At 38.5% G+C, this 12225-nt stretch overlaps 2 pseudogenes; one reads left to right on the forward strand and one right to left on the reverse strand.

Moving 5' to 3' along the window:
* The first annotated feature begins 946 nt into the window (after positions 1-946).
* LOC143648884 (constitutive coactivator of PPAR-gamma-like protein 2) overlaps positions 947-12225 on the forward strand; it is a 59909-nt pseudogene continuing 48630 nt past the window's right edge.
* On the reverse strand, positions 9368-9729 carry LOC143647772 (small nuclear ribonucleoprotein G pseudogene; annotated as a pseudogene).

The raw sequence follows: 12225 nt of genomic DNA on the forward strand, positions 1-12225 counted from the left end.
TAGTTGTCTCAGCTCCTGTATCTCATTTGAACTATTGGTTTGTTCCTTTGACTGGGCCATATCTTCAATTTTCCGAGCCTCATCCATTATTTTCTGCTGGTGTCTGGGCATTTGATCAGATTTTCCTGGGTGTGGGACCCAGCTGGTTGAAAGCTTTTTCTGTCTTGATCTTCTTTATGTCATTAGCCAACCAGTTGAATTTATTTAGTAGAGTTGTATAAACATCTTTGATTAGTTGTTCCAAAGTCTTTGTCTCCTCCAGTGTTTTCATTTGGTCATCAGTCTGGGCTGTATCTGTCTCCATCTTCAGTTGCTCTGTGATTTTTTGTTGTCTTCTGCACACTCAGTTATCTTCATAGGATTACATTGGAAGTTGATTTTCTTCACTAAAGTTTTATATTTTCAGGATGGGCATGGGGTTGGGCACAGGCTGTGGGCAGGAACAGGGACATGGTGGTGGAATGTGGCTCAGAGTTAGGTGTGGGTGGGTGCACTACGTTGGTGTCTGGGGTGTGGGGGTGGGTTTGTAGGGAGGCAACATGGGCATCATGGGGTTGGGGTGCAGCTTGGGCAGGTCTTGGAGCACAGGGGCAGGGTGCGACATGGGGGACTTGGAGGCAGGATGTGGTGGAATGCAGATCACAGAGGCAGTGTGTTGCAAGGGGTGTGGGTGTGAAGGGAGCAGGAGGGTGGGGCATGGGGGTGGGTGTGCAGCCAGTGAGAAGGTTGCAGGGGGGCAGGGTGTAGTGAGTTGGTGCAGTGTGTTTTGGGAGGCAGGGCATAGTTGCACACCTGCATGGGTCATGGGGGGCCCAGGTGTGGGTATGGGGTCTGGTACACAGGCTGGGGCATGAGTGCACATGGGGCACGGCATAGGTGCACACATGAGCATGGGACAGGGGTTTCAGGGTGCATGGTTCAGGGGGGCAAGGGTGGGGAGTCCAAAATGCAGGTGAGTTCGTGCACAGGGTATTGGGGGTTTGGGGCACACATGCACATGTACATGCATATGCAGGTAGCATGTGCTGTTGCCTGGGTCTTGTGAGGTGCTGCTTGGGGCACCAGGGGTAGGTCTCAGTTGTGTGGGGCATGGGGGTTGGGTTGCAGGGTGCAAGGTGCAGGGTGGTGCTTGCAGCATGGGGGGTCATGGATCAAGTGTGTTGGATATGGTGTGACACTGGCAGTGGGGTGGGCAGTCTTCAGGGATGTGGCTTACTTCCTCATCCCTGCCTCCATGTCTCTGAACTACTGAGGGCCCCAGGCCTCCATTTGGAAAGGGACATGTTAGGCTCTTTGCACTAGCTGGATGGTCTTCCTTACTCTGTACCTCAATTCCTCAACATTTTCTTCAAAGACCTCCCTATATAGTGTTGAAGACCCCTGGGTCGTGTGAACCCTGGAACTGCTATCTCGGTTGTTTTTCTGTCACTTCTCTAGCTGTTCCTTGGAGCAAGATTGAACTCAGCCTATCCTATTCCACCATCTTCTTGGAAGTCCAAGTTACAGATCTGATACCTTCTTATTGATGTTTTCTTCTCTTCAATTCAGTGGCTATGGAATATTTTTTCCAGTCTCTATCATCCTCCAGTGTCTAAGTGGGATTTGGTCTTTTTTTTGCATGGGCAGTCACCAGGAATTGAATCGGGGTTTCTGGCATGGCAGGTAAGAATTCTGTCACTGAGCCACTGTCGCACCACCCAGGATTTGGTCTTTTATTAGTTGTTTCTGAGGGGAAAAAACTGGTTTGTCCTCTGTGGCCATCTTGATAACTTCACTCTATATTGAAATGTTTTCAATTTCACTTACTCTTTGATATAGAGCCCATACAATGAGGTTGTTTTTTTTCATGGGCAGGCATTGGGAATCGAAACTGGGTCTCCAGCATGGCAGGTGAGAACTCTATCTGCTGAGTCACCATGGCCTGCCCCATACAATGAGGTTTTAATTTTCCTTATTTCATTTTTTAATTCTAAAATTTCCTTTGTTTCTTCTTTTTGTCTTTTATTTCTTGTTGAGGTGTTCTGTCTTTTATTTGTTTCAAAGATGTTCCACATTATACATTGATGAAAACTGTGTGGCACTTATGACCTCAGTTACATGGTGTTTCAGTTTTCTAAAGCTGTTGGAATGCAATATAACAGAAATGGATTGGCTTTTACAAAGGGGATTTATTAGGCTACAAATTTAAAGTTCTAAGACCATGAAAATATCTGAATTAAGGCATCAACAAGATGATACTTGGACTCTAAAGAAAGGCTACCGGCATCTGGAACACTTCTGTCAGCTGGGAAGGCACATGGCTGGTATCTGCTGTCCTTGCCCCTGGTTTGTTGCTTTCAGCTTCTGATTCCAGTGGCTTTTTCTTTTTCCTTTTTCCTTTTATTTTTTAATATTTTCATTGACATAGCTTCACACACATACAAGCCACGCATGGTGTACAATCAGTGGCTCACAATATCATCACATAGTTGTGTATTCATCACCATGATAATTTTTAGAACATTTGCATCATTCCAGGAAAAGAAATAAAAAGAAAAATCTCATATACCATATCCCTTACCCCTCCCTCTCATTAACCACTAGTATTTCCATCTACCCAAATTATTTTACCCCTCATCCCTCCTGTTATTTAGTTTCTTCTTATCCATATTTTCTTTTACTCAACTATGTATACCATTGATAAAAGGTTTCAAGTTGTTAATATTGGAGGGGGGTATGTGGGAACTCTATATTTTCTGCATGTTTTTTCTGTAAACCTAGACTTCCCTAATAAATACATATATACTAGAAAGAAAGAAAATATACAAATGGTCAACAAACTCACAAAAAGATGTTCAACATCACTAATCATTAGGGAATGCAAATCAAAACCACAATGAGGTACCACCTTGCAGCCACCAGAATGAATAGACTAAACAACAAAATGGAAAATAAGAAGGGTTGATAAGGATGTGGAGAAAGTGGGACCCTAATACATTCTACATTGTTGCTCAGAATGTAAAATGGTATAGCTGCTATAGAAAATACTTTGGTGGTTCCTCAAAAAGTTAAGCATAAAATTACTATACAACCCTGCAATTCTTATCCTAGGAGTATTCTCAAAATTACTGAAAATAGACACTCAAACAAGTACATGTGCACTCATGTACATAGCAGCACTCATCACAATAGTCAAAAGGTGGAAACTGCTCAAATATACATCAGTAGATAACTAAACAAATGTGGTATACAATGGAATATTATTCAGCTGTAAAATGGAATGAAATATTTATATATGCTACAGCATACATCCCAAGATGCCATGCAAAGTGAAAAAAGCCAGATAGAAAAGCTCACATATTGTATGATTCTTTTTATATGAAATATCCTAAACAGGTAAATCCATACAGACAGGACACAGATTGGTGGTTGCCAGGGTATGGGAGGAGGGGGAAATTGGGAGATTCTGCTGAATGGGTAAGGGGGCTTTATTTTAGAGAGTTACAAATGTTTTGAAATTGGATAGAGGTGGTGTTACACAACACATTGTGTATGTAGTAAATGCCACCAAAATGTTCACTTTAAAATGATTGTTTTTATGTTATGTGAGTTTCACCTCAATAAATTACTTAAAAAACAAAAATTATATATTTATATAAAGAAAATACACCAAAATATCTTTAAGTGTTGGTACTATGTGGTATTTTTCCTATCCTTATGTATTTTTATCTAATGAACTTGTGATCATTTTAGAATAGCACAATTTATTTCATATTTTGAAAATTTGCTCTCTTAGGTTTCTTTAAATATTTTATTTCTGTTACTGTTTTCACTTCTATGTGAGTTTCATAAAAAGACTCTCATGTTGTTTCTTCTCCTGAACATCTGGTGTTCCAACATCCAGTCCAGGACAGAAGATAAAATAGAATGATTCAAGAAAGCTGTTGAATACTATTCAGTCACAACCAAACTCTCTTCATTGCCAGTGGGTCCCTCCTCCTTTCTAGGTAAGGCTTCCATCTGTCTCCAGGCTACTTTTTCTATAAGGAAAATTGAGTTGGTCCTTCAGGAATGCCTGGGCCAGTGTGGAATCACTTGTTGTGCTGTGCCCTCCTAGAAGTCATTCCTGTTTTAGTAGGCATTCTCCTTTTGATTTGCATGTAATAAGAGAGCTGATATAAGAAAGGTACCTGCTTTCTCAAATTTATAGATGGGTCTAATGCATTTTCCTTAGTTTAAGCTTCTTCTGGGGTTAACCTCCATACTGGCCTGAGAGCAGCCTATTATATGTAAAGTATCCCTGTCTTTGGGGTCAGACCTGAGTTTGTTTTCAACCTCTGCCACTTACCAGCTGTTTGATATTGGTGAAAGTCATATTTATATATCATGTGGTTCATGATACCCAATTTTTCAAGTTGTTATTAAATTAATTCATGTAAGGGAACCTTGCATGGCACATTGTAGCTGTTCAATGAAGCATAACAATAATAATTTTCAGCTGATATGGGGTGAGTGGAATATAACATGGTAGAATTATTAGCATTGACTGAAGCATAATCCTTTCTATTGGCATCAGGTTTTTGGAATAATCCTCTTGGAAATCCTCCCCTTCCATGAAATCAGATGGGTACTACGTCTGCTGGAAAGCCAATAGTATGTATCCTTTAAATGGCCTGAGACTATCTGATAAAATTAGATACTCAGATTTCTTTTTCATTTTTATGACCTGAATTAAGGAGTTAGGGTAATTCAGTGTTATCAGAGTATCAAGGCTGTATATAACTATGTCACATTCTCAACTTCAGGGCAGCAGACTATATAAAGAAAACATCCAATTTAGTAACCATTAGATAGTCATGAAGGTACATTAGCTGATGTTAGAGAATGGTTCTAGGAGATATGGATGGCCTTTTTTCCTGCTTCTGGAGGATTCTGTTCATAAATCACTGCTAGAATTATTTCTTTTTATTCTCAGTAGATTCTTTTTATCCCAACAATTCTCCTTCCTCATATCATCCACTGTATCACAACTTCTGAGGAACCATCTTGGAGCATAGTAAAATGTTAAATAGCCTTTCTGTCTGTTTTGTCTTTTAGTTTTCTCACCAAGTACCCCAGAAAATGAAATATCCACCATCATTCCCAGTGGAATCCAACTCATCTCTTCTCCTTTCCTCACGTACTCTGGGGGAGTCCCCTGCTTTTTCTCAGAATCCCGTGCTGCAGGACAGCCACTTTGCCAATTGAGCTGTCTTATGATTCCTCCACATCACAGTTTCCCAATTACTTGACTTCCAAAGACTCATCTCCTGTGGAACCAGACTCTTCCCACTCCTCTTCCACTGATGGTGATGAGGTGAATGGAGCCAGCTCCAAGTAAGTAACTTTATAGATGCTTCAAGGGAACAAACTTTTGGGGCATCTGTATTCCTTTCCTGATAACCTTGGTAGGGGGTGTATGGAAGTGTATGTTACTGGCTTTTCCCTGTGACTCTTTGCTCTTAAGCTAAGTAGAAAGACTTTTCTGTGCTTTCCTACTTCATGCTCATTTCAGCCCTCTACAATTAGTAATTTTCAGGCAACCAGGCCACTCAAGTAAAAGGTAGCATAGCACTGGGTTAGGGAAGCCCTGGGATGGGTGGGCTATGTATCATGGTTGTCATTTCTTAATTTTTAAAGGGGTAAATTGAACATTAAAAAAAGGAAAAGTATATATAGTTGGAGTTTGGGATATAGAGCAGGCAGTTATATTGCTTAGTAAGACAAGGTTCCGAGGATTAGAACAGTGAGATTTTGTATTAGCTTCCTTGTTCTTAGATTATTCCTCCAGGTAGTTTATTCCTGGGAAACAGAGCTGCTTTGAGATTTCAATTGTGATGATTTTCTTAGGACATAAACAGACTCTGAATATGACCTCTTACAAGTTGTAAAGGATTCAGAATGATTCCCATGACTTTTGATTGCTTTGGTTTGGGTCAAATGAAAGAAGCCAGAGAGGGCAGTGATTGCCATTGAGAGGAAAGGTGTCAGGTCCATTGCTAACCCAGTGTTCTGACTTCCAGGGGGGGTGTGAGATTTCTTGGGATCAGAATGAACATCTCCTTGAGTTGGAATATCTTCATCAACATCCCTTCTCTCTTCTACATTGTCTTTATAACTTTTTTAGTCACATTGCAGAAGCACTTCAGCAACAGCCTGGATGGGAGAATCCCAGTGGTGACAGAGGGTCCTGGGTACAGCCTATTGATGCTGGAGTTTCAGATGCCAGCCTGGGTGATAGTGAGCCCCACATCCCATCTCTGCTGTCTGTGTCTACGAGGAACCACATGGACATTACCATTCCTCCCTTACCTCCAGTAGCTCCAGAAGTCTTGTGGGTTGCTGAATACAGACACCCCAGGGGTCTTATGTACCCTGATATCTACCACATTCTCATTAAGGTGAGAGCATATTGGTATTTACCTCCCTGTCATTAACACTGTACTTCACATTTCCTAAGACTGTAAGTCACCAAAGAAAATTCTGAGCACTAGTATATGAAAGGCATTAAAAGAGGACCATATACTGGGGCCCCTCATTGCTTTAAGGGCCTCAGGGTGAAGCAAGAGCAATAAGAGTTGATACTATGCAATAGCTAGAAGAGATGAATGCCTATGAGACTTGGAAGAAGACAATACGCCAAGTTGGTAGACTCTGATTCTAGTGATGAATACAATCTAAGAAGAAGCTTTATGCCCTTGTTCCTCACCTTTCTTCTGCTTCTGCAGAGCTGTTTACCTTCCTCCAGCCTTACTATACACATCCATTCCCCAGCAATATGTCTAAGATGGACTTTTCCCATTTGGTTAGCTGTATTAAGTTATAGCTGAGACTTTAAAAATAAAAAATAGAGCTATAAGCTGGCTGTGGTTGGTTGGACTTGTTACAGCCTCTTCTTTGCCTGAAAGTCTGTCCAAATACAAGTGGAAAAATTTAGTGACTAGATCACAGAGGCTATAGTTCTTTGCTAGTTCTTCTCAGTGCAGTTCCAAACTTTGGTGTAACTCATTTTCTCCTTTTTCCGGAACAATATTCTTGTTAGGGTGAAATTAAGATCCCTGTATGTATTGAAGATGAATGTAACATGGAGCTGCCCCCAGCTGCTCTCCTGTTCCGATAAGCTCGTCAATATGTATATAGAGTCCTTTTTAGTCTGGCTGAGACACAGAGGAAAATGGAACACCTGGCCATACGGCAGCAGCTCCCTATGGAAGGTAAGTGTAGTTCTAGCTTTGGCAGTTCTCTCAAAGGTTGAAGCGGGGCAGAATCATTTTTACATACCTTTGGCTATGGATCAGTCTTTCAGAAAATGCAAAATTCACCAGACTATGTGTTGCTATGAAAAATACATTAACTTAAGCCCTAATTCTTAAATCATAAAGCTCTCAGAGTGCCTATTATTTGTAAGAATCATGCTGGGCTTTGGTAACACAGAAGTATTTGACACAGTCTCTTAGTGAGGTTTTTAATTTGAGATCTGATGTGGTAGACAGTTGGAGCCATTGTGGCATTTTTAGCAGCAGTGACATTGTCAAATTAGCATGTGCAAAAAAAACACTCTAGACTTCTGCTACTGGGAAGATGGAATAGATATACATTTACCATGCCTATTGCTAAGTACAACTAAAAGCCCTAGAGATTACATATAAAATAAATATGACAGCCTGGCAGATAGAGAAAAGAAGACAGACTAGCTAAGAACTTAGATTCAGAGGAATGGTATTTTGGTGAGTTATCTGGGTTTTCTTTTTGCCTTATATATCCAAGACTGGGTGTGGGAGAAGGTGGCAACCCAGAAACACCAGCAGGTACAGACCAAAAAGAACCCATGAGAAAGCATGCTTTCTCTTTTGCAAGTGATCAGAAAGGAACAATCTAGCAATATAAAAAGCTTTTGTATTAGAACTGCTCTGCTCTAGCCAAACAGCACAGAAAAAACTGTTGCCCACTCACACTCTAATCAGCAAAGGCCAAATGAAGAGTGTAGACTTCCACCCTTGCTAGACTCTAACAAATTGCCCCAATTGTCTCTGCCAGGGAGGTAACAGATGAAGCAAGTGTGGTTGCAAGCATGACTCTTCTCTCTATGGTGTCAGCATAGCCTGGGCTTCCACCCATATCTGACAGTAATGAGGTGCCCCCCCACCCCCCTCCGATTCAAGGCTGGGATGGTGTCAGAAGAAACTAAGTGGAGAGTCAGGATTTTCACCACTCAGCTGTAACAAGGCCACCTTCCCACATTATTGGCCACCTGGGGACAAATAATGAAACAACCCTTCCCCTCCTAGCCTTGGTGTAATCAGTGGAGGCCTAGTGGGGAACCAGAAATTTTACTACTCCATCCCATCCCCTGGGTTTAATGAAGCCCTAGTGGTAAACCTGAACTTTCACCCCCACCTGGCAAGAACATAACAATGTCTCCTTTCAGCCACCAGAACAGTGTCAGAAAAGACCTGCTAAAACACAAAATTTAAAGGAAGTCCAATATTTTATAAAATAATAATAGAAATGTCAAAGTTTCAATTGAAAAATCCCTTATACCAGAAAGATCTCAAAATCAGATCTCAAACTGATTGAGAAAAGACAGTCAACAGAAGTCAAGACAGAGATGACACAGATTAAATTATCTGACAAGGATTTCAGAGAAGCCATCATAAAAATGCTTCAATGAGCAATTATGAACATGATTGAAACAAATTAAAAATAGAAAGTCTCAGCAAGTAAATAGAAAATATAAAGAAGAATCAAATGGAGCCTTTAGAATTACAAAATAAAAATCACCAAAATAAAATACTTAATGGATGGGTTAACCAGCAGAATGGAGACAACAGAGGAAAGAATCAGTGAACTTGAAGATAGACCAATAGAATTTACCCAGAGTGAATATGGAGAAAATAAGACTGAAACAAAAAAATGGACTGGGGGCATGTGGGACTATAACAAAAAAATCTAACATTTGTGTCATCAGAGTCCCCGAAGGAGAGGAGAAAGAGGGTGAGGCTGTAAATGCAGACAAAGAAGTAATGCCTGAAATACCCCCAGAGTTGGAAAAAAACATAAACCTAGAGAGTTAAGAAACTGAATGAGCTCCAAACAGTATGAACCCAAGGTAGTATATGCCAAGACACATCATGGTCAACCTTTTCTTTTTTCATACTTAATAAGATTTTTCCATTTTAATGCAGAAAATCTCAAAATCAGTTTCAAATTACAAGCATCAGGAAAAGTTTATTCGAAACAATCAGAATAAAACTAATATTCTATTTTATATTCAAAGTGCTTGAGAAAGCATTTTGACAATTGCAAAAGTTTAACAAAAATGTTAATATTAAGAATGTACATGACCCAATTATTATATCACAGTAAAAAAAAGGCTTTTGGGGGAGGGGACACGTGGAAGCAATTGATTTCTCTGCTGAACACAACCATTACTTATACTCATTCCAAGGCTTCCAACATGATGGTACTATTTCCTCTTATTACCACCATTCCAATATTGTCCTGTTGTCCACTAGTTGCCATCGCCACACATTCATCAATCACAAAATTCATAAAGGGATCAAATCCTCGCAGTGTTCCTTGGACATGTCTGCCACCATTTAACTTCAATGATAACTTCTTGTCCATAAATTTTTTCAACTCCGGCAGATGAGCTTTGTTCATGGTGTCTACTCCGCAGGTTCAGTGCTGCCTCGAGCTGGAATTCACAGCCCCCTGGTCAAACTTTTGGAAAGTGAAAACGAAGAAAAATTATTGAAAGCAGCTAAAAGAAGCAGTGCTTTACCTACTAGGAAAAAATAAAATGAAAATCGGCTTATCTCTTAACCAGACACCGAGGTCAGAAAGAAGTGGCACAACATTTTCATGTGCTGAATGAAAAGAACTATCAACCCAGAATTTGTATCAATAGAAAATATCCTTCAGGAATGAAAGGGAAATTGACATTCTCAGATGAAGGAAAACCAGGGGACTTTTCATAAGCAGACCTATCCTAACATAATGCTAAAAGTAGTTCTTTATACAGAAAGGAAATGATAATAGAAGTGATCTTGGAACAACAAGAAAGAAGAAACAACAGCGGAAAAAAAGTATGGACTTTCCTTCTTCTCTTGAGTTTTCTAAATTATATTTGATGGATGAAGGAAGACTTATGACACTCTCTAAGGTGATTCTCAGTATATGTGAAAAAATATTTAAGATGATTTTATAAATGGTGATGGTAAAGGATCATAAATGGAGTAAGATTTCTATGCTTCACTCAAACTGGTCAATTGTCAACATCAATAGACTGATAAGTTCTGTAATACTTAGAGCAGTCACTGAAAAATATATTCAAAGAGATATACTAAAAAACACTATAAATAAATCAAAATGGGAATCTAAAGTTTAAGTAATCACAAGAAGAGAAGAACATGAAAACAGAGAAATGAAAAATAGAGTAAACAAACAATAAAATAACAGACTTAAACCCTAACGTAACAGTAAATGCATTAATGTGAGTGAGCTAACTATACCAATTAAAATGTGGAGATTGGCAGACTTGGTAAAAATAAAACATGAGCCAACTATATGCTTCATACAAGAAATCCACATCAAACATAAGCAATACAGGTAGATTGAAATTAAATGAATGTAAAATGATATACCACGCAAATTTACCAAAAGGAAGCAGGGTGGTTATATTAATATCAGATAAAGTAGACTTCCAAGCAAAGAAGATTACCAGGGACAGAGAAGGACATTGCATAATGGGAAAAGTATTACTCCACCAAGAAGGTGTAGCAAGGGGTATGGGATATATGAGTTCTTTTTATTTGTTTTTTTGGAGAGATGTAGGTGTTCTGAAAATGTTCATGGTGAGGAATATACAACTATGTGATGATGCTGTGAACCACAGATTGTATAATATGGTTGGACTGTATGTGTATGTGTGTGGATATTTCTCAATAAAAATATTAACAAATAAAAATACTAGGTACATGAAACATTTAAAATAATTAACTACATTTTATACCACAAGACAAATCTCTACAATAATGCACAGCATCAGAACTGATGTGTTCTATGATCACCAAACAAATAAGTTAGAAAATTTTTAAAAAGTAATTAGAAATATATATATATTCTAAATCAAGAACCATTTCTAAATAACTCATCATTTAAATTAATCATAATAAAATTACAAAGTAATTATATGTGGTTATATTTAAAATACCACATGCCAAAACATGTGGAATAGGCATAAAGCTTACATTAGAAAAGTATGACCATTAGAAATCAAATGGTGTAATTAACAGTGTATTAGAGAAAAATGAAAACATAGACCATGTCAACAGATGTAGGAAAGCATTTCATGAAACTGAACAGATATTCATGATGAAAAAAATTTAAATGATAATGAAAGAAAGAAGATATATGTTTAAAAAATTAGAGGAAATATTTCATATTAAAATGTTAAAAGTATTTCCTCTAGGATTAGGACCAAGACCAAGGATAGCTGTCATTATCTTTTCTACTTAATATTTTACTCAAAGACCTAGGCAGTGCATAGGGTAAACAAAAAAAAAACAAAATTTGTAAGGATTGAAAGAAAATCCAATGTCAATGCTGCTGCAGATGCTAAGAGTTGAATGTAAATAACACAAAACCCATATAACATTATTAAAATTTTTTAAAAATTAGCAAGATTATTATCTATGAAGACAATATACAATAATCACATTTCTATATACCATTAACAATTAGAAAACAAAACTTTTAAAATGTAAAGCAAAACAAAAACATTATGGGCTGTCTTTAGTGATCATAAGACTCTAAAGATTAAAATCAGGATGGGGTGCAAGTGAGTGTTGGTCACAAGGTTTTTACAATCACAAGAAAGACTATATGGTTGTGCAATCATTTTCAGAGATTAGGGCAGCTGGATTACAGTTCAGAGATTTCAAGTATTTCCCTCTGTCTGTTCTAATATACCAGAAAGTAAAAAAGAAATATCTATGTAATGATTCTGTCATCATAATCATTTGTTAAATCCTACCTTCTCAGTACAGTGATATAGAGTCTCTGTACTAAAGAATAGACTCTTCAGTTACATGTGGCTTGATGAGTATCCACAATTACATTCAAACACCTTGGCAGGGCAGGAGGGAGGAAGGAACATAAAACAGATGAGAAGAGTGGTTGCAAAGGCAGAATAACTGGTGGCAT

The sequence above is a fragment of the Tamandua tetradactyla genome, chromosome 10 (assembly GCF_023851605.1).
Source record: "Tamandua tetradactyla isolate mTamTet1 chromosome 10, mTamTet1.pri, whole genome shotgun sequence".
Classification (NCBI taxonomy): domain Eukaryota; kingdom Metazoa; phylum Chordata; class Mammalia; order Pilosa; family Myrmecophagidae; genus Tamandua; species Tamandua tetradactyla.